The sequence below is a fragment of the Ursus arctos genome, unplaced genomic scaffold (assembly GCF_023065955.2).
Source record: "Ursus arctos isolate Adak ecotype North America unplaced genomic scaffold, UrsArc2.0 scaffold_17, whole genome shotgun sequence".
Classification (NCBI taxonomy): Eukaryota; Metazoa; Chordata; class Mammalia; order Carnivora; family Ursidae; genus Ursus; species Ursus arctos.
In genome coordinates, this window is record NW_026622841.1 from 29,744,920 (window position 1) to 29,768,739 (window position 23,820).

The following is a 23,820-nucleotide window of genomic DNA, read 5'->3' on the forward strand; positions in this document are numbered from 1 at the left end:
TAACAGCATATAAAGTTTTAAACCAGGATATTGGAAGTCCCAAATGAAAGTCTTATCACCCAATAAAGGCCCTTATGAAGTACAGGTTGATTGTAATATAATCCCCATTAGGCAGATGAGACAGTGACACCCAATGTCCTACAATTTGGTCACAGTAGGACCAGCTGTAGAACTCAGGTCACGTCAGCCTTAAAATTTTTTGCTAGAAAATACTGTTGGTGGCCATTTGTGCTACCCCTCTCTCTTCCTGAAGCCAAACTGAAGGGAAGACAAGGGAAGCTAAGGAGACCTTGTTTATTCCTCTATACACACTGTTTTTCAGAGTTCTTCCTTCTTTATAATCTATGAGATATGATTAAAAGAAACCTTAAGTGTTTTTTTTCCTCTAATTTATAAGCCACCATTATTATTATTATTTTTTAAAGTAACGCATATAACTAAAGAACACCTGGCAGGTACAGAAAATGTAGAAAAATGTTGAGTCTCAGAACAGGTGGGTAGAGTGTATATGAAGAAGAAAGTCAAAATTTTGTTTTTTTAGAATCATACTTTTAATCTGTTCACTCTTCCTAGAACATCCTTTCTGCTTTTCTACATTAATCAACATCTTCATATGCTCCTAAAACCCCTCTGAAATGTTTCCTAAGAGCCCTGGTCCACAGTCACCCCTCTCCCTCTACTGGGTCTTAACCACTTATTTTATACATGGTATATACTCCTTTCTAGCTTTCTATCACTTATTGTAAACCTTTCTCTCCAACTGGACTCACACTTCTCCAAGGAATGTGGTCCTGTCTTACACCTCTCTCTATCCTTGGGATTTAGGCTACATGGTTCATGTTGAAGGGCTATCTTTCTAATTATAGTTTATGACAATGACCACCAGCATGATGATGCTACTATCAGATGGGTTTCCAACTGATTGTTGAGTCTTTACACATACACTGCCTTCACTGTGTTTGATTATTAGCCTTGATCACATATCTTAAAGGACTTTTAAATCCTGTAAATAATACCTGTGTCCCCTCGTAGAAAATTACATTCAGGCCTAGAGCTTCTCAGATATAGAAAGATGTTGACAAATTGCTGCAAATTCAGTGGAGAGTTGCTGGATTGATTAAGGAGATGCAGGACTTGATTTATGAGCAAACATTAAAAGAACTAAATATGTATAGCTGAGCTCCACCGCGATTCAGAGTGGGCCTGGGGGATCTGACAACCGTGTATTACTAGCCAGAGGATGAAAACAGCATTGCAAGAAGAACCACTTAAATTAGGCAAAGGGCCTTTGGTGACACTCACCAGGGATTTTAATTACTGGGGAATAAATGTCCCGATATATGAATTCAGTGCTCTTCAAACCTTCATGTGCACACAAATCACCTAGGGATCTTGTTAAAATGCAGATTCTGATCTGGTGAGTCAGAGACTCTACATTTCTGGTAAGCTTCTAAGTGGTCCAGAGACGAAAGGCACTCAGGCAAGCCTCTTTTCTTTTAGAATTGTACAGTTTTGTTTAATTATAGAGTATAATAATAAGGGATATGGGCTGTTGAGCCTAAATAAGGTACCCTGGAACCCACAGAGGGAGCTGGGACACAAACTGGACAAGCATGGCAGGGAGAGGGGTCCTTCTCCCCTGGTGTTCATTTGCCCCTTTTGGCATCCATACAGGGCCCGCCTACTGTGACTAACAACCCAGGCCCATTGCCTCTGCCTTATTTATCTTTCCACTTGTACCAGATGACAGCATAGCTGCTGCCAAGTTATGATTGTAGGCTACCAGAAAGTTCTTTTTTGCTTCCAAAAGAACTTCCCCACCTTTTGATTAATGCCTGGAATTCTACAGCTGGCGCTTCATTCTTTTAGCTTAAAACTCCCATCCCCATTATAATGGAAACCCCATCTGCTACTTGTACCTTAGTGTGCAACGCTTTTAATTCTTTCCTGGTAAATTTTAATAGAGAACAGTAAGACATCCTAAGGGCAGTAGGTACTGGGGGAGTAGACAAGGATGAAGAATGTGAGGACCATCCACCCACTTCACACAAAACAGTGATGTCCAAAGAAGAGAAGCCACTTTGCCAAGGTCACCTACTTCCTTGTTGCTTAAATCTAGACATCTGGCTTTGCAGGCCAGTATTCTTTTCCAATCCACCAAGTCGTCTTCTCTCCTCTCCTAGAAATCTGCAATATTCCAATTTTTATCTGTTTCAGGCTGTAAGCATAATTGAGGGGCTTCTTCCAGCCCTTGGAACAAGTCACTGATGGACAGTTTTTCTCACTTGAATTATGCTTAATCAGATAATTTAAAGATAATGTTTCCCTCATCAGATATAACCCCTAAACAGGTGAGCTTCTGTTTATTATAACCAAAGCAACTGAAATGGAAAATGGGAAGGTAAGCCCAGCTGCTTCCCATCAAACAGCTCAAGGAGACTTTGAGTAACTCACTAATTACTGAATGAGACATCATCTCATCTCTATACATATGATCAGTCCAAAGAGCACAGTAAGGACACTGTGCCCCCACCCCATCCCACCCTCTCATGCACCCTATGTTTCTTTCCATTTGATCCCCCGAATTATTACATCCCCCAATTTTCGAAGTTTTCACACATCACCCAACTCTTATGTGCATCTTCCAATTTGATCATAATGACCTTTAAGTATTATTACTTTTTTCCATTTTTAGGCTGAAGAAATTGGCTCACAAGAGAAGTTAATGCCATACCCAATGTCGCAATCTGAAGTTTGGACTCTGGCCTTTGGATTTAAAATCTTGTTATTTTTTCACCAACATACCACAAACCAGTTCTTTCAGTGCCAGGATAAGTTCAGAACTTGTTGCTTTTCCCTAATAAAGTAGACTTTACTGAGTCATGATAAAATATGGATTTTGTGTATTCTTATGTGATTCTATGATTTTATCTGTTTTTCTAAGCTGTCTCCCACCTATAGTACATTCATTAGCAGATGATGATAAAGCTTCAAGTAAATGGAATTGAAATAATCAGAGCTGACAAACAGTGTTTTCTTCAATTCAGTGGGGTATGAGAAAGAAGCAGAAAGAAAACCAAATGGAGCAATTTTACTTCAAAAATCCAGTGCAAATCCTCAAGTCATTATGAATTCAGTGTGAACTCTTCATTTTCTGTCTCTATCTTTAGTACAGAATACTGAGAATTCATCGCCATTAAGATGTCGCCAAGGCTCTAAGATCCCTCATCTGCAGAGACAAAGTCAATCATGTTCAATATGCTCTCCTTTCTGAGACATAAAACAAATGTGGACACAAAGACAATGCCCAACAAGAAAGTCTGACAAAAATGTGTTAATCTGGTTCAGATTCTTCATTCCCCATGAGCTGTAACTGATGATATTACCACCACCTATAGGTCCTGCTTAACTGAGTCTTTACTGCCATTCCTATTTTCTTTTATAAGTTGGCTACTAGAACTGAAAATACCAAAGCAGTCCCACCTCCTTTCATTGGGATGAGCTTTTGGATCAGTGACACAAAGCCTAACCATCACTTAAGGACCATCTCCTATTCTACTCAGAGCTATATAGACAACATCAACCTCTTTCCAGTGAACTCAAACTGGCAATGTTTAGGTACTGGCATAGAGTAGCACTTTTTTTTTTTAACTCTATGTGCTTTTTCTATGTATTTTTTAACATATATGAGCCTTTTTAAAAGATTTTTATTTATTTGAGAGAGAGCGAGCGAGCGAGTACAAGCAGAGCTAACGGTAGGCAGAGGGAGAAGCAGGTTCCCCGCTGAGCAAGGAACCTGATGCAGGGCTCAATCCCAAGACCTGAGCCGAAGGCAGATGCTTAATTGAGTCACCCAGGAGCCCCATATGACCTTTTAATTAAAGAAGTGAGCAGTGATAATATTTATGTTTATTATACATTTTAGTTGTCTTACCTTATTTTTGAGGTATATCCGAGTAACTAAAAGCTTTTAGTGCCTAGAAAGAGGGATAAAAATAAAACCAGGGTGGTATAGGCAGGACACAGTTCCAAACAAACATATACTGGAGTACACTGGAAAAAATGACATCAAAGAGGGTGGCCAGGACTAGATATGAAGATAGCAAAGCAAGATTCTGTATCTGAGAATGAAAATGATAGATTCAGAGACCATGTGAAATCTCAAACTAAGAGTTACCCCCAAAACGCCATTACATATACAAATGGCTATAATGAAAACGACTGTCACTACTAAATGTCAGCAAAGTTTGAGGTAACAAACTCTCATATATTGCCTACAATAGTGTAAAAGGGTATAACTAAGTTGGAAGACTATGTCAGTATCTAGTAAACATTAACATACCCTTTGACATAGAAATTCCACTCCTAATTTTATACGCAAGAGAAATGAATTCATTTGGCCACCAAAAGACACACACAACACTCATAATAGTTTTATTTAAAATAACCAAAACCAGGAAGTAATCCAAATGTCAACAAGAAGATGGACATATAAATGGCAGTATTTTCATACAATGGAATTTTATATGGGAAAAAAAACCAGACATAGTCAACAATATAGGTGATTTCTTTACACAGTATGTTGAAAGAAAGAATTTAGACACATAAGATGTATAATGTATGATAGAATTATATGAAAGAAGCCAGGGCAGTGGATCTGGGGCAGGGATGGGGTGGGGTGAGAAGGTTACCCATGAGAAAAGAGCATGCGAGAGTCTTCTAGGGTACTAGAAATGTGCCTTAACTTCTGATTATCTGGGTGTATATGTGTAAAAATTCATTGAGTTTTACCCATAATGGCAGTGTACTTTATGTACTTTACTATGCATACCACACACAGTTATGCCACAATTTTCAACAACCATCTGAAGATAACAGTAATTCTAACACAGGAACTGAGTAGAATCCACAATCTCTTCCCATCTTTGCTTTCTGGCTTCCTCTGGAGGCTCAAGTCCCAATTTAGGGAGAGAAATTCCAAGCTCTTAAAGACAAAGACCCTGGTCAGAATGCCAGACAACAAATGCCTCAACACATTCCTAATCCTTCAACTGTCTTCATCAGAAGCCATTTGGCTAATGAACCAGATTTCTCACAGAGCTTAAGTGTATATCAGACAAATGCCCACTGGCCAATGAGTAAGGCTGCAATAATTGTCTTTCTTATGGGTATTATGCATATGTATAACTTTTATCACCAATGCAAATTTTTCTTTACTCACTGCATCTCCATTTCCCTGTTTTAAAACTGTAAAATTTGGTAACTTGCCATGGTTATTCAGGATACTTGTGAAAATGAATAATGTTCCATTATATTTTAATCACCTTTTATGTGGGTTTTTATTTCTCATCTGTGGATTGCTAGTCTATTAAAAATTAGTCTAGAAGAAAATTAAAAATCCTTAGAAAGAGACAGGACCAGAATAAGACTTTTTCTTAAAAAAGAAAAAAAAAAAAAAAAAAAAAAAACACCTCCCACCCTCTCTCCTATCATATTTAAGGTAAAACTGAACAGACAACAATCGTTTGGCATAATCTCTGGGCAAGGTGCCAGACTCAACAAGGTAGTAGAATGAACAAATAAGTCTTAAAGGATAAATATAGCCTGATAAATATTTTATCATGGGAAAAATCACCTGGAGAGATCACAATGATTTTTGGACACTGATGTTGCTTAGAATATTATACCATTAATTGAGAATATATTATTAATAGTGTAACTATTATACTATCAACATTTAATATATATATTAATTACTAATAATATACTATATTAATATAATCCTATCAATACTATGATTGAATATATTATATTAATGTAATACCATTATATTATTTGCACTATTAACTGCTATTAATTAAAAAACTAGGATCTTTTTAATAATTATTCTGAGAATCAAACATCGGTGACAGCCAAAGTAGTATCTTCAACTATGTTTAAAAAAAATACACAAGTTATTTCCATCATAAACTTCATTTTAGAGCCACTCTTTCCTCAAAGATCTGTCACTTACAATACCAATCTCTTTCAAGTCCAAAGCTAGCCTGCTTAAGCTCAAATTACTGTTGCTTATTATTCAAAACATGCGACATCACATTTCACTGTATTTATTGACATAAATATTATATTTTGGGGGCACCTAGGTAGCTCAGTTGGTTAAGCATCCAACTCTTGATTTTGGCTCAGGTCATGATCTCAGGGTCCTGGGATTGAGTCCTGCGCTAAGTAGGGAGCCTGCTTGGATTCTCTCTCCCCCTACCCACCATCTCGCCACGTCCCCCCCCCCCCACCCCGTGTTCTTGCTCTCTCTCTCTCTAAAATATACAGTTTTAAAAAATATTACATTTATATTTCTACAACTACCCATCAAAACCACTATATGATCATTTTATGACAATTAAAAAAAATAAAGAGAGACTAAACCTGAATATCACCAATGCAAAAGTACTGAAATCAACCCATGCCTCCATGTCAAGAGTACAAACTTTATTCACCAAACTTATATTGAACTCTTACTAGATGCCAGGCCCTGCCCTGATTTTTAGGGAAGCAATGGTAAGAATGGAGTTCGCAGTGAAGAGAGACTTCAATCAAAGTATCACAGTATTAAGTGCATAATTACAAACAGAGATAAAGAAATAGGGCCTGATGAGAGAATGCTCTAGACTGAAGTTTCCAAAACTGACAGTTGAGCATAGATCCGAGGATAGGGACAGGCCAGAGGCTTGGGACTGAAAGCATTTCAGATAGAGGGGTGGGCACAGGCAAGCCCTGAACCAGGAGGAGCAGAGACTTTTAGGGAACTAAAAGACAAATGATCCTAGAGGACAGACAGTAAGGAAGAGAGCAGATTAAGAAGTGGCTAGAGAGACTTCAAGAGGTGGGTTAAGGAGGTTTCAGTTTCTATTGCAAAGGCACATCATAGAGAAATCTTAGAAGAACATGGCTGGAGAGCCTGGGAGCCTTTGTCGGTTGAGTATCCTACTTATGATTTCGACTCAGGTCATGATACCAGGGTCCTGAGATTGAGCCCCATGTTGGGCTCTGCACTCAGCAAGGAGTCTGCTACTCTCCCTTGCTCTCTCTACCCCTCTCCCCTCTCTTTCTCAAATAAATAGTGTTGTTTTTTTTTAAAGCACATGGTTTACAAGATCATGGCAACATTAAAACGAATAAGTGAATGAATAAATGAATGAACAAACCCCAACCAACCAATCACTCATGCTACAGTATGGAAGACAAATTGAAGTCAGGTGGATACAAGAACATCGTCAGTGCGCTGTCAAGAGTCCAGAAGACAGACAAGAATGTTTTGGTGACATTATCACCACAGTGGTTTTAAGTCCAGACCCTACAAACCTAATGCCCAAGTACAGGTTTTAAATGCATTGTCCACTAGGAAGAACAAGAGCTCTTTAGAGAATGGTGGATTCCAGGGCTGAGGCTGGGAAAATGGATTACAGCTCCTTAACCAAGGCTCCATAGTCTAATCTTATTACTAAGGGAAGAAAGGAAAAGAAGGGAAAGGAAAGACAGAGAAATAAGTTTCTTCTTCATAGACAGACTAGCTAATCAATGTAGAAAGAATGTTAGAATTAGAAAATTAACATTTTGCAATCACCTTAATAATAATTGTTTCAGGCAAGAATTCAGTGAATGCTAGACATTTCACCTACTACGGTGAAATCTGACAAGTACCCAGGCTTTTATAGCCTCAAAGTATCTTCTGACAAGATACTTATGGATTATAAACTAAAAAATAGTAACTTTACAGTAGAATCACCTAGAAGACACCATCTTGAGTAACAAATGTTAACATTAGCAGTCATGGGACAGATCCAGATCACATGCCTCCCGATGGCAACAAGCTCACTTCTGCGGTATTCCTGCCCAAAATGCATAACCTGAATCTAAGTATGAGAAAACACCAAACAAACCTAAACTGGAGGGCAATCTACAAAATAACTGACCTGTATTTTTAAATTTTTCTGTATTATTTTTTCAAAATACAAAATGTTACTTCATGACATTTAATTGTCATGAAATAAAAAGATGTAGAACTGATTCAAATTAAAGGAGACTAAAGAAACAAGTGAAATGTGATATATAATCCAGGATTTTCTTTGACTATAAAGGACATTATTGGGATGAAGAGTAAATTCTCACTAAGGTTTATAGATAATATTACTGTAACAATGTTAATATTCTGATCTTGACTGTACTCGGGGTATGTAAGCAAATTCCTTACTTTTACAAAACACCCGTATTTCAGAGTTAAAAGAGCACATGTCTACAATACAGAGAGGAAGCAAAAATGATAAAGCAAATATGCCAACACGTTCGCAGTTGGAAAATCTGTGTGAAGGGTATATGGGACTTTTTTTCCCCTTCTAATATTTAAGTCCAAAATAAGGTGAAAATAAAAAGTTAACAGAAAAAAAAACAAAAAAACAGAAGGCAGGAAAAAAAAAAGTGTGGGTTTGACTCCTGGCTTTCCCACATATTAGCTGTATGATCTTGAGCAAGTACTTAACCTGTCCATGCTTCACTTTTATCATCTATAACATGTGAGCCGTTTCCCTTCTACGGTTTTTTATGAGAATTAAATATTATATGTAAAATGCTCAATCAATTTATTATTAGGGTTGAAGCAATGGAAAGAAAAGTGGAGAGACTCAAAATTCATCAAGGTGATAGGAGCAGAGTCTGCACACTGGATTGGGTGCTACTTTGTTTCTCCAGACCACCCACTACTGTCATGAGAGCTTAACAGAGGCAACCCTCTGCCAGTGTTTCAAGACAAACTAACATGTGCATCCTAACCCTCATCCTTACCCCTCCAAAACGCGCGCGCGCGCGCGCGCGCGCACACACACACACACACACACACACACACACACACACACACACACACGGCTTCTTCAAAAACTCCCTGGTCCTCACCCACCACCTGGCTGAGATCTACTTGGTAATGAGAGAGAAGCATCCCGAGCAATAAAACTAAAAAACAAAACAAAACAAAAACCTAAAACAAATCCACCATAATAAAGAGATGACATTACTGTAAACAGTAATGCATTGGTGTTGGGCATTTTTAGTACTTAGGAGACACCTAGAATTGGCCACAATATTTCAGACATGTCCCTAACCGGCTCAGAGCACAGAGGAACTGTTACCTTCCCAGATACGAGCACTCTGTATTTGTGGGACCTACACTGCTGTGGGCAAAGACTCAGTTTGGATGTCACTGAAATCCACCCCCCCAGAACTCTTTCTAATTCAAACCACTCTCTGTGGAAGCAACTGTTTTGTCCTTAGTGCAAAAGATGTTAAACAGGCTATCCATCCATCAGATCTATGGAGAAGAAGATTTCCCTGAACTCCTGACATGATACTATACGGAGGCCCCTACTTCTGCCCCATGCAAAAGGCCAAACCTGTTAAATCATGTCCCCTTGTACGGGACAGTCCTTTTTTATCGTTCTCCCTTGGCCCTTGCAGTGAAGCGTGCAGTCTTATTTATCATGTCACGTTTCAAGGAAGAAATCAGAAATCTATCAGCTTTCAAGGCCTGAGTGATGGGGACAGGAACAAAAAAACACCTCAAATTGGGGCTGGATAGGAGCAAAGTTGACAACAGCTCCTGAGAGGCTATCTGTTTTATTTATTTATCACCTGTCAGGGCAGGGAGGAAAAGGGAACCAAATCGCCTATAGGACTCAGCAAAGCCTCCATAACATGCCCTTATTTAGAGAACATTCATGAGGGATACAAAGAGAATGTGTCTAGGAACAGTGTCTGCTTTCAGTACGATGACCATGTATATTATCATTTAAATAGAGTAAAAGGAGTTCCATTAATAATTATTCTAGCACAGCAGACATCCATCAGGACTGCCCCAGGCAAATCAAGGTCTATGGCCACCACAGTGATGAAGAGGCTAGGTAGAACTTTAATTTTGCCAGAAGACTGACAGACTGGATTCCAAGCTCTTCATATTAGAATATTAGAACAAGCAAAACAGAGATCTTTAGAGCTCAAACAGCTTAATCTTTCCGTTTTGCAAATGCAGCTAAAAAAGGGAAAGAAACTTTATTAACAACTGTAGAACTGCAAAATCGCCAAGATCAAAGTCTTTCTGGTATTGTTGGTTCAGCTAAGAGCCTGGGACTCCAGTTTCCCAATTCCTGCAATCTATTCCTAGAAAATTATGGTATGCTCTGCCTATTATGTTCATTTGAAAAAAATACACTCAAGTATCATATCCTGAGCTTACTACTCACCCTCATTCTTCAGATCACAATGCCTGAGAAAAAACTGTACTTATCTAAAGGAAGACCCACACAGCCAGCCAACAGATCATTTCATCCATAGGGACTCATAAAATAACATGTTGACCCTATTTCCCCAACTTTATACAGAACATATGTCACTGGGCTAATAATCCAGATCTATCCATCTAACAGTAGCCTCTGCTTTGTATTAGCCAGATATAAAAATCAGGACTCATATACACACGAGTGCATGCTTGCTTGTGCATAAAGCAAAGCGCACAGATGAACCCAACTCACAGCCTTGAGGGAAGCAAGTCTACCAGGACCTATACAGAAGAGACCACACGCAAGTAAGTGAGAGGCTTCCTGGGGAGATGCATGTGTTGAGTATAAAGAAGAGCAGTGGAGGAAGGCTGAATACGCCCTTCAAGACCACCACTCCGAAGGATTCCAGAAAAGCATGGTGCTCAATCTGCTGCCTTTCGACCAGCCAGGATCCTTCTTTCTCTGCAGAAATTTGGACTTACTTTGTCTGTGATTTCCTGTTGCTAAATTCTTTTGTGCTCATACCCAATCTCTAATAAATCTCTGCCCCTGTCATTCCAGATCTATGTTTCCATTCTGCTAGAAAGGAATTAGGAAATTAACTTAAAAAACAGGATGCTAAGAGGGAGTGTGGGCCAAGGTGATGCTCTCTGCCATTCTAGGTCTTGGGTGCTACTTAATCTCTTACCTGCGGCCCCTGGTCTGTCCTGGAATTAGCCTCTCTCTTACCTCTGGGTTCCAGGTTTTCCCTCTCCCTCCCAGACTGTGGAAAGAGGGAAAGAGTAAGTAGAAGGGAGTAAAAGTCAAGGAGGGAATAAGGACAAATGGAAGCAGGAAAAAGGAAATAACTGAGAAAAGCAGAGGTAAATGTACACATTTTTAAAAAGGAAAAGTCCAAATTACACATTCCTGAGCTGGACATCCACCTTTAGTAAATTTCTAGAACAAATGATTTACAGATGGTTTTTGAATAAAAAGAAAAAAGAAACTCTCAGAGAATCTTTCCAGTTTGACTACAGATGCTACCAACGTTTTCCATCTGCCATTTCAGCAGCTCCATAAAGGTTGTTCTCAACTGTGGTATGGTGGAGAGTAAGCATCATTCTCTAATACAATCTGATCAGTGATTCCAAGCCAGGCCACTCTGCCGCGGGCAAGGACAAAATACGCTATTATCTCCTCAGCGTCACACAGCAAGCAATGCATTGCTTTCGCCAGTATTATTTAGGCGATTTTATAGAAATCTACAGTCTTTTTAATTTAATTTTATTTTTTTAAAGATTTTATTTATTTATGTGACAGAGAGACAGCCAGCGAGAGAGGGAACACAGCAGGGGGAGTGGGAGAGAAAGAAGCAGGCTCCCAGCAGAGGAGCCCAATGTGGGACTCGATCCAGGAACTCGGATCAGGCCCTGAGCCGAAGGCAGACGTTTAACGACTGTGCTACCCATGCGCCCCTACCGTCCTTTTTTTAAACTCCTTGGGCCACTTAGGTTTCAAATTCTGATGATTTTAGAAAGACAATACTGTGCAAACATAACATACTGTTTGACTTGGGGCAGTAACTCAGTCAAGCATATTAATTTTTGAACAAAATATACACACGTTCACACTGAACAGTACAAAAACTATTGTTTCATTCAAGTTCAGATCAGGTTTGGCTGTCCAACGAGGCTCACCAAATCCAAGACTTATAAAAATTTTTGGTTTGGGGGATTTTTTAGATTTTGGCATCACAGACAAGAGATTATGAAGCTGTATTTATTCTTAATACTCTGAAATGGCTGATGAACAAAGAGAATATTGTATTATAATTTTTAAGCGAAATTGCCCACTTTTAGGTATCCCTTTCTTTGATGTTCCTATCACTATTCTTGGTTGATGACAAAAATACATTTAAAATTTTCAATACCATGATTTACTAAGCCTGGGTTACCCTGAGACAGAAGGGTAGAATATGAACAGCACACACTGGGGCTACTTGGGTAAAGTCCTTGTCTAGCACATGGGAGACACCATAGAAGGGTTAGGCATTGTCATTATTCAGCTCAGAGTGGTCCTCAGGTCCTCAGCTCGACATCAAAATAGTGACCATTAGGATTCAGTCTTACACATGATACTGAATCCGCTGGAATTATTTGGAGAAACGAAGAAGAGCCTGCTGCTCCGAAGAGCATTTTTCCACTGGCTGTTAGAGACTAACATACTTCTTCATAATGACCCTTGCTCAAATGCATAATCCTTGGAAGAAGTCAAGCTCCCATGGGACTTAAAGTATCAAAACTAAATTTTTCCAAGACATAAGAAAGAGAACATGAGTCTTGGGTCCTTAGGATCATGCCAAAATCAAAGAGGGACAGTGGGAAATTCCACATTCAATTCTTCCCCCTACACAGTCCTGCTGAAGGCCAAAGGCTAAGCATCCAAGCACCTCTGAGCCTCAGTTTGCTCAGGTATAAAACTAGCCTCACTGTCCTAGTGATGGCACTGAAACTAAGGTTGATAAAGCACTTACCCAACGCAACACAGCAACAGATTAATTTTTCTTACACAAGCCATTGCTTTCAGACTTAACTAGTTTATCTTACCCAGTAATATACAATTAATAAATGCTGGAGCTGAAATTCCAACCCAAATTTTCTCATTCTAGGTCCTTTCTGCTGCTTACTACGACAGAAAGCATCCCCCCAAAAAGCTGCCTGAGCATCAGACAGGGAATCTCTCTACCCGAGACTGGACGAAAGAGGAACACAGGAAAAGCTAAAAAAGAGTAGGTCAGTAGGGCCTTTGCAATCAAAAAGATATGGGGTTGTATGGCCACAGACAAAATACTTACCATGGTTAATTTGCCCATAATATTGGGGTAAATAATAATTACCTGTTATGAGGACTAGATGAGTTGACCTATATAAAATTTTGGCAGAGCTTGCAACATGTAGGTGTACCAAAAATAGACTCCCTTCCTCCACTTTTCCGATTATCAAAAACAGAGTCCTATTTCTGTCTAGCTCACCTATGTTCCTTCCCTAACATCAGAGTTCAGACAACATGGGGGGTGATTACCAAGAAAGGACAAAAACAACATAAAAAGAGAGAGTGGATATGGTGGGGTAGAGAGAAGCACAGCCTTTCACAGACGACCAACAACGAGTCCAATAAAACAAATATGGCAGCACCTCCTTATTCATGGGGGATGCATTCTCAGACCCCCAGGAGATGCCTCAAACTCTGGACAGTGTAAAACCCTATATGTGTTACATTTTTCCCCATACATACATATTTATATTAAGGTTTAATTTATAAATTAGGCACAGCAAGGAATTAACAAATAAAAGAGAAAAATTCTAACAATGCCCTGTAATAAAAGTTATGTGAATGTGGTCTAAGTATCTTATGGGGTTATGCCTGCCCTTGACATAGTGTTAAGCTACCACTGACCTTCTGATGGTAAGTCAGAAAGAGGATCATCTGCTTCTGGACCATAGCTGATCCCAAGTAATTGAAACCATGGAAGCGGAAATGCAAGACAAGTGGGAACCACTGCAATTCCTGCCACTGGAAGAGGGTACTGCTGAGTCTCAAGAGGAAGCAGGTGAGAGCCTTCTGACATCTTGCACCACTAACGAGGTCACTGGCCTTTCAGGGCTCCTTACTTATACAACACCAAGATGCATGCCCTCTCTCCCCTTGGCCCTGACTTTGTCAGAAATGTCTGACCCATTCACAACACCCTCCATAGGACCCAGAAAGATGCTGTGACACAAAAAGGAGGTTTGGAGTTCAGAGGACACTCTGCTCATGATTGCCAAGTCCTAGTCTGTCAAGGAGACATCTCAGGTCCTGACTCCACAATGAAGAGCATCAGCGGTCTCCTGGCAGCCAGCAGTGCTGCAGTGGCTACTTCCCAGTAATCCAAACACACAGCAGGGAAAATACCAGGGAGGACAATACTTGGTGGTTACCAGGTTGGACTCTTGATTAAACCAATGGCTAGGATTCAATCTAGCACCGTGTCATGTACCAGCCTGCCCACATTCCCCACCCAGTGCCCTGCAACCAACACACCCTTACTCACATGCCCACGTGGCTGCTTTATGTACTGTAAACAGAATGGCCTAAACAGGAGGACACGATCAGTATTGCAGAACCGTATCCGACTCCCTTTCCCCACCAAATATCCAAATAATTCAGGGGTTTTATTCAAAAAGCGGTAGGGTAAGTATCAAAGTAAGATAATCAGGACTGGTCATTAATTTGAAAATAGTGCTGATAAATCCATACAAATAATTATTAACTGGCCAGAGACTCTACAGATAGGACCCTGCCTCTAAAGGTCAGCAGTTTATGAACACAAGATGCTACTATTATAAAGACAGAATAATAAGGACATAATGAGTAATTACGAAATGCAAACAGAATAGTGCAGTAAATCAAAAATATAAACCCCCTAAAGGGAGTTTATATACTTTGGGGGACAGCTCGATAGAAAATGGCAAAAATCGTAACAGAATTCCTTCTGCTCCACGAATAAGTGTTCTATAAAACTGAATTTTAACACTTTAAATATCTACCCATCCAGTTTCATCGGCAACGTTTCAAAGGCATGTGCTTTCTTACCATGTTTAACAGAACCTACTATACCTACCTTAGCCCCACCTGACCTTTAGAGAGTTATAGTCAGGACCACCCTCATGAGTTATGGAGATGGGCAGGGCCCAGCCTCCTCTGTGGGAATATATTCTTTCCCCAAGTTCCCCCCCGCCCCGCAAGTGTGCTTCTCCTAGAAGTGCTCTTCCTCTTCTATTCTGTGTATGGTCTCATGAAATACAAGGCTGAACTATGGATCTCACAAATTACTTTTAAGTTACCTGAAACTAGGTAACTCAAAAGGCCAAAGTCAGGGAGTATAGGCCTTGGGGGAGGGAAAAGGTCTTTAAAAAAGAATATCTAAGAACTCAAAGGTCTCCCCTCCATATTGCCAAAATGTGGTTCTTGGAGAGACCCAAACACAAACTCAAGTTGTGTTTGGACAGGTCAGGGGAGAATACCTAACATCACAACCTAGACACACACTAATAAAGGCTGGTCCTGGAGACAAAACTGATGGGTCTACAGGAAGAAGGTGTACCTGGACGATATGCAGGGCCAGTGATCATCTATTTCAGTGACTATTCAGAGTAACTATCCACACCACCCGCTGCAGACCCTGGTCTTCCCATCTCTCCCTGAATTTCCCTCACTTCAGGATGTCATCATGATTCAGACTCTAACTTTGCTTCCAGGCCTGCTGTGATGAATGCCTGCTCCTTCCATGCCTGTGACATAAATCTTGCCTGTGGCTGTGACAAGTTCTGACATTTGGCCACCTGTTGAGGTCAGGTTCTCCCAGAAGCTGACCCATAGCCAAGGGTTTAAATGGAAGTGATTTATTAAGCAAGTGTCCTCAGGAGACAGCAGTAAAGGAGTGGAAGGATCAGGATAAGGAAGAGGAAGAAGTCAAGCACATCTCAGCCTCAGCCTGATCCCGTGGGCAGCTCTGGAGTATAAATCACACGTCAGAGTTTGTCCCACTGTGAGCTCAAGGAGGTAGGTGTTAGTACTCCCATAGCAGCCAGCCACTGGCTATGACCCAGGTTTCAGGATTGGGGTGGTGACATGAATTCCCAGACACTTTCTGTGCTTCACAGAACCAAGGTGTTTCCAATACCCAAAGGTAACTCTCCCAAGGTCATAGGTACCAGCTGCTAGCAGCAACCTGGGAGGTGAAGCTGGGAGGTGGGCTTACAGATCTGCTAAAAGGGACATCTGAGAAGACAATAAGAGTCCCATACACCCCTTAAAAGCATCATTCCATGAGCATTTATTCAGTAAATTCATAGAGTTGTATAAAAAAAATGGGTCAATTATTGATATATAAATTGTGCCATGATAAGGGAGAAACAGAGGAGAGCAGGTGGAGACAGGATATGGGCTAGTTTTTGGAAAATGTCAACACGAATGGGAAAAGAAGAAATGGATGGTATCTTAAGAGGGAAGTGGGACTCTAGTGAGAGCATTTTTTAAATGGAAGAAATAATGGGATTTTACATGCTATTTTAAACGGGTGTACCAGGCCTGGGTGGCTCAGTTGGTGAAGCATCTGCCTTCGGCTCAAGTCATAATCCCATGGTCCTGAGATCCAGCCCGGCAACAGGCTCCCTGCTCAGCAGGGAGTCTGCTTCTCCCTCTGCCCCTCCCCCGACTCATGCTTGTGCACTCTCTTTCTCTCTCTGAAATAATTTTTTTTTAAATAAAGACATGGTGGAGAAGAAAAAATTATGATGCAGGAAGAAAAAGGGAGAATTGCTAAGTAATTATTTTAAAATGGCAAATATTTGCTGAGCCCATACAGTATGTCAGATGCTAGACTATATACTGCGGATCCTATTTCATGTATTCCCTTATTGCTTGTTCCCCAGGAAATAGTTTATTGTACATATCCAATTGCTAGACAAAAGTAGGATTCAGAGAGGTTAAGTAGATTACCCAAGGACACACAGACAGTAGGTACAAGAGTTAGACTTCAATCTCATCTCTCACTCCAAAGATGTTCTTTTTCCTAAGACTCCAGCCTATCTTAATTAGTCACTGACTTGAATCTTCCATACACTAAGCACATCGTACCATCTAAGATAGAACAGGACCTAACCTTATGAAATCAGTAACTGTGACTTCCTTCAGGAACCTGAGTCAGCAAGTGATACCCACACTAGTCCACCACTAAAGTGCACTGGATGTGGATATGAAATATTAAAGCTGAAAAACCCTGAGATGAAGCATCCAGAAAGTATGCTGGAGTTTTCCACAAAGTTTCATGGCATCCACTATTCCACCCAAGAAGCGTATCCTTCCAATTTGGACCCTAATGAAAATAGTTTTTCCTCCAAGAGGGTGAATTTTAAAAACTACCACAGAATATAAAAGACAACTAAATGATGCAGGCCTGAGCAGAACTGGGCTGTAGGGTGGAGTTCCGCACATAGAGAACACTGTCACAACCAGTGACAGGCACTTTGCTGAGCATGTTGAAATGATCAAGGGATCTCTAAGACTATCATTTGAAAGAACTCCATTCACAGAGTAAATGTTGGCAATTGCAGATTCACAAATTAGAAATTTCTCATTAATTGTGATCTAGAAGTCTATACCAAAAAGTAAAATTTCAGCATGCTTTGATAGTCACAATGGCTCCCCCAAAGATCTCTACATCTTGATCCCCAGAACCTCTGAATATGTTACCTTGAATAACAAAACAGTTTTTGCAGATTGATTAAATTAAGGGTCTTGAAATAGGAAGTTATTCTGGGTTATATGGGTGTGGTTGATGTAATCACAAGGGTCCCTATGAGAAGGAGTCACAAGGGTCAGAGTTAATGATTGAGAAATGCTATGCTGTTAGCTTTGAACATGTAGTCAGGGGCCATCAGTCAAGGAACGACGGTGACTTCTCTACAGTGAAAAAGGCAGGGAATGGATTTTCCCCTAGAGCCTCCAGAAAGTAATATAGCTCTGCCACCATTTGTATTTTAAACACAGTAAGACCCATTTTAGATTTCTGACCTTCAGAATTATAAGAGAATAAATCTGTGTTGTTTTAAGCCACTAAATGTGTGGCAATTTGTTACAGCAACAAGGGGAAACCAATATGCTTGGCACAGAACAAAAACAGCTGGAGACCTAGAGAAAAATATCAACAGATGTGAAAGGTCAATTTAAATAAAAGACAATTCTATTGGCCCAAGCTGAAGAGAAATTTATTTATTTATTTTAAAGATTTTATTTATTTATCGACAGAGATAGAGACAGCCAGCGAGAGAGGGAACACAAGCAGGGGAAGTGGGAGAGGAAGAAGCAGGCTCATAGTGGAAGAGCCTGATGTGGGGCTTGATCCCATAACGCCGGGATCACGCCCCGAGCCGAAGGCAGATGCTTAACCGCTGTGCCACCCAGGCACCCTTGGAGAGAAATTTAAAATACCAGTGCCTAAATGAAGAGAGTTAAGGTCTTCACTTCAAGTCCCTTAACCGCAGAGCCTGGGACAAGGACTTGAGTGCTTATGTATCAAGTGATACCAGGGAATAGAAGTGAGAGGGCAGGGAAAAGTGAAAGTGGACAGGAAGAGGAAACAAAAATCAAGGTCATTGCTGAAGGCCAGGGTAGCCACTGGGACCTCTGAAAACCACACAACATGCTGTCTAGAATTAACCATCCAGAGTAAAGAGGCTGGAGCATTGCCCCACTGCTTCCAGTCCCCGACTAGGTGAGGATTAACTTCTCCCATCCAAGAAGGCTGTGAGCCTTTGGAGAATTCCCTAAAACAGAAGGTAAAAAGATATAAAGTGCATATTAGAGAATCTGACCTTGTGGAGAACTACTGTCCACAGCTGTGGCTGAAATCAGAGGTAAGTCAAGGGTATGTGATGCGGGGCATCAGATGAATTCGCTACAGTTAGTGTGCTGCAAACACAGCGAGTTCTAGGAAATAAGCTTAAAAAATTATAAACCCACCAAAAGACAGAAGGTCAAAGAAATAAATAGGCATTATTTCAAAGAACACAAACAATAGACACTTGAAAAAAAATGGTAGCGCATATAAGTATTGGAAGAAATGTAAATGAAAACAATGAATAACCTCCTGGCTATCAAACTGATACTTCTATACTTGTGAAGAGTATAAATTTTACCAGCTTCTCCAGGAGTTATTTTTGCCTTATGTATTAAAAGAATTGAAAACATGAATTCTCTTTGAATCAGCATTACCAGTTCTAATAATTTCACCTAAGGAAATTAACAACATATTTAATACTGAAACACCCTAAAATAGGGGATTGCTTAAATAAATCTTAGTGTAAAAATATAATGGGGTATTAGCCATTATCATGTAGTAACTATTTTTAGAAGTGAAAATATATTCACAACTTACAAAATGAAATATCTAAGTTACAAATAGAAGGCATCCATGGAGTGATTCAGTTTTCTCTAAAAATATTTTTTATCTGAAACTACATTTCAAGTTTTTCAGAAGTAATTTTCTTTGGGATTTGTTTTATTTGCCAATATATTCTACACACAGCAGTTATTTCTTTTGTAATACAATTCAAATTAGGATTTCTAAAAGGGAACCCCACATTACAGTATTTGCAGTCTGTTTTGTAAAATGATTCTTAAGGTCACTGGGTAGTAAAACCTATAGTTAGTAGATACTTGATGTTCTCAGAATGTATGTCCCGGGACAATGGAAGATTTGGAAATTTAAAAATGGTCTAGACATTTAATTCTCCTAATACTATTGATTATCACAATAAAAATGTAAGTGGCTCCCTTAGATCCTTGATAACTCTATGGGCTTTAAAATTAGAAAAATGCATTTTGAGCACAAAAATCATACTGCATCAGTGCTCTAGGACTCGAAATAAATGTTTATGATCAAGAAACTCAAGCAGTGACAACTTGGAGCATACAGTAGGATGAAATTAGACGTCTGGAGTTTATCCAGGTTCTTCCAATCCTACTGCATGTGAAGAAACAAAAATGTGGATGGTGGGTGGTCAGCCAAGCTTTGTCACTCATAGGACACAACTGTCTTTTCTCTAACTTGATTCAAATCCGTGCAGAAAGCCAAGTTCTACTGTCATGTTCATTAGACTCAGTCATTCTCAACAAATAATTGTACTGTTGGTATTAGGTCCTAAAATAAAGCATCCACCATGTGAGTATTAATCTTTTCCCCCCTCTGATGTTCTGACATCTGGAGCCCTGATTATGGAGAGACTGCTTCCTCCAGGCCTAGCTAATTCCTACTGTAAACACTTGCTAGGAACACACTTTTCATATGCAAACTAACCAACCCAAAGCCCACTCTCACCCTCCTCTACGGAGCTCTTACAGGGCAGAACCAATATTCCCCTGCCCTAAACAGCCCAGGACCAGGTATCAGGCAACTAGGAACAAGCTCTATGCTCTATGACCTGCTTAAAACATTCATTTACTCAATCCTAAACCAGTTTACCTTGCCTCGCCCATTCCTTCCCTCTAAGACCAGAATGAAGGTTCTTGCCCATTCTTCCCCTGGCTCCCTCTGCCACCTGACCCACCCTGGGGCCTCCTCCTATGGATGGCCCTGAGTGGTGCGGTGTACACCCTCCTCTTGCAAACTGTGAGTCACAGACTGTCTTCTCAAAGGCAATCGTCTCATCATCTGTGGCCTTACATTTTAAAACAATATATGGCTGCAGACAGCACCTGTTGATGAGTCTGGAGCAGACAAGTTCAAGCAAGCAGCAATGCCACCTGTCACGTGAACTATCGAATTCCTGTTTGATGTGCTACATATTTCATATGGACTTTCTAACAGTTTTTCTTTTCTTCAATGTTGAGAAAGGTTTGAGAGGTCAATGGTAATATTTACGAAGAAAGAAGGGTCCCTGAAAACCAATGAGTTAAAGGTTTTAATGGGTCTGCTACACTGTCAAGGCTAATTGGTTCTGTCTCACCTTTGGTGCATTTGCCTGTTCAGAAATTACTTTTGTGGCTGGTGCTACAGGCTGCTGCACAGCCAGGAAGCGAGCTGGACTCACCCGGCTGTCAAAGCCCCAGTACGGCTTCTGCCACCAGCATCAAGACTGCGCCTGCTCTGCCTGCACCAGCCCCTCACTGTTTCCCACAATGATGCCCAGAATACCCACAAGAATATTTGGTCAAGTTATAGATACCTCCAAAATACTGATTTTCTTTTCTCTGAAGAAAACGTCACTTTCTGCACCATAAATTCACCTGATTCCAGCCTCAAATGAGAGAGAGAAGGGTGGCTAATAATTAAATTGTTCTGGTTTGGTGCAAAAGTCTGGGTTCATCCACTTGACTCCACTGTAAAATGTATCAAAGCTGGTCATATGGGGAGCAGCAGCCTCTCAATAATTGATAGTTTTATTAAGTATTCCCTAGACTCGGGATTCTTTGCAGCAATCCTGCTAATCTCTGTATTCCTGGGAAACTCTTACATGGGATCAGGGCCTTGAACTACAACCTCTTCATAATGTTTCCTTCATCCCTCAGTGGCAACCCAGGATCAGCTCAACTCTGTTTCTTGTGCCTGGGACTGTACTGTAATTCTCACCTGTTCTTAACAAACTTCAATAACTACTTTCCAGTTCATTTATAAATTCTGTTTATATGTAATTCATCCCTGTGTTCATATGAATCTGTGAGTTTGTCAAAATTAATGAATTTTTCCTTCCTTCTGGCTTAGAGAAAAAGTCATGTGAAGTACAGGGTCAGGACTAAGAATGCCTGTCCCCAGATCTTGCCTCTGCCACTGAGTAGCTGTGTGACTTCAAGCAAGCTGCTCAAGTTCCCCATGCCTCAGTTTCCTCATATGTCAAATGGGGATATTAACAAAACTTGACTCATGGTTTTTATTTGTTCGGGGAGAGTTTAAAGGAAGTAATATACTTAAACCATTTGAAACAGTGTCCCTGGGCACCTGGGTGGGGCAGTCGGTTAAGCACTCGACATGGTTTTGGCTCAGGTTATGATCTCAGGGTCGTGAGATCAAGCCCCTCATCGGGACTCACGCGCAGCACAGAGTCTGCTTAACATTCTCTCTCTCTCTCTGCACCTCCCGCTAGGGCTATCTCTCGCTCAAATAAATCTTTAAAAAAATAAAAATTAAAAATTAAAAAATAAAGTGTCTAGCTTCCAATACATGTGAACTACTCATCACTGTTGCCTAACTCCAGCCCATCTTATAAGACCTAGCTTACTCTGCATCTACTGCATCAACAGTACTCAAGCCTTGTGTACATAGGAAAGGTTTGAAAATCCTGTGTAAAGAGCAGATCCCAGGCTCTTGCCCAGAGAGACTGATTGAGTAGGACTGGATATGTCCTAGGAATCTGCATTCTTAACACACATTCCAGGTGTTATAAAGGTGGCCCGCACCACACAGGACAGCTCTGTTCTATTTATGCCATCTCTCTTTTTTTTTAATTAATGATTTTTTATTATGTTAGTCACCATACAGTACATCCCCGGTTTCCGATGTAAAGCTCGATGATTCATTAGTTGTATTTATGCCATCTCTTAATTACCACTTGTACACAGATCAGCCTTGCTATTCTGAATTCCCAGCAGCTGGAGCTTGGGGTGGACTGCCTTATGCTTCATGTTTAACTTTTATCATCAAGTAAGATTATAAATTACTTAAAGAGAGGGATTTTATGTTCTTCAGCTTACTATCCTCCATAGCAGAGAACAGTGTCTTTCTTACACCAATGTAGGATATAAATTAGTTTTGTGATAGATTGATCATTGAATCTTAAAGCCTCAAGTGCACAAACCCGAATCTCCTAACTGAATTCCATTCAAACAAACAGCAGCAGACTCGACTCTTCAATATGGTCTTAGGGCATTACTTCAGTTGCTCTAAAAACAGTTATTTAATATGCTCCAATTACATGTTGATTTTTTTTTTATGAGAAGGTTGTGAGTTAAATCATGATTTCTATTAGGCTGCAAATGTTTTTCAGAGTAGTTTAAGGTCCCTGAGCAGTATTCACAAAATAATTTAGGTAAGTTTGATACCGTGACCCAGAAGTAACAACTTGAACATGACCTAAGATAACTGTGGTTTTCCATAACCTAAATGCCATATTCTGCTGTAGCATGTCTAATAAATGTGAAATCATGGATTCTTAGCAAAGTTAAGAAAAAAGATCTTCACATCCATCCAAACCCATCTGCGTACACTAGTCAGAGGACTACCTTGAGCACAGCTCAGCGGTGCTCGCTTTGGCAGCACATATACTCAAATCGAAATGATACAGAGATTAGCGTGGCCCCTGCACAAGGATGACCATAGAGTTCAGTGGCTGCACAGCAGAATCACCTGAGAAGCCTTAAAGAATACTGATGCCCAGATCACATCCCAGACCAGTGAAATAAAAATCTCTAGTGGTGGGACTGGAAATATCAATAGCTCTGAAAGCTTCTCAGGGGACTGTAGCGTGCAACAAGGTTAAGGACCACTAGGCCCACTTGATGAGAAGCTGTCCAGCTTGGTAAGCATACATATCCAAAGCCCAGCCCTAAAGATATGCAAAAAGTAGAGAGATTTTCAAAAGCCCCCATGGTGATTCTGATTTACAGTGAGCAGTAAAATCCATCAAAGTCCCCCATTTTAGAGATGAGAATTAGGGACAAAGAGATGGTTCCTAATCTCTCCTGAGTGGAAAAGTATGTTTTGGGATACTATTCTCTGATGATTATTAACACTAAATTTGATGTAAATGATCTGTTTTATCCCTTCTTAACAGCAGCCTAGTTTTAGAAAACCAGGGGAAAATTAGTACACTGGAATATTCAAACAGGGGAGAAAGAATTTTCAAGGAATGTAATAGAAGAGTAAACCTGACATTAGAAAAACCCCACAGTTTTATTAAAGTTTCACTGAATAAATATATTT

At 40.1% G+C, this 23,820-nt stretch overlaps 1 non-coding gene across 1 annotated transcript; it reads left to right on the forward strand.

The window, feature by feature from the left end:
* Window positions 1–23,138: 23,138 nt before the first annotated feature.
* LOC113253599 (U6 spliceosomal RNA) lies at window positions 23,139–23,241 on the forward strand. The gene has a single exon (XR_003315488.1). It is a non-coding gene; the product is annotated as a U6 spliceosomal RNA (small nuclear RNA).
* The last annotated feature ends 579 nt before the right edge of the window (window positions 23,242–23,820 follow it).